This window comes from Arachis duranensis, chromosome 3 (assembly GCF_000817695.3).
Source record: "Arachis duranensis cultivar V14167 chromosome 3, aradu.V14167.gnm2.J7QH, whole genome shotgun sequence".
Taxonomy (NCBI): Eukaryota; Viridiplantae; Streptophyta; class Magnoliopsida; order Fabales; family Fabaceae; genus Arachis; species Arachis duranensis.
The window spans coordinates 111,352,275-111,352,577 of NC_029774.3; positions in this window are offsets into that span (position 1 = coordinate 111,352,275).

Below are 303 nucleotides of genomic sequence, written 5' to 3' on the forward strand. Positions count from 1 at the left end.
TTTGCCAAGAAGGCATTGACTAGCTTTTCCCAAGAGTTCAGGCTTTCTTTAGGTTGTGAGTCCAACCATATTCTAGCTCTGTCTCTTACAGCAAAAGGGAATAGCATAAGTCTGTAGACCTCAGGGTCAACTCCATTAGTCTTGACAGTGTCACAGATTTTCAAAAACTCAGCTAAAAACTGATGAGGATCTTCCAATAGAAGTCCATGGAACTTGCAATTCTGATGCATTAGAGAAACTAACTGAGGCTTAAGATCAAAGTTGTTTGCTCCAATGGCAGGGATAGAGATGCTTCTCCCATAA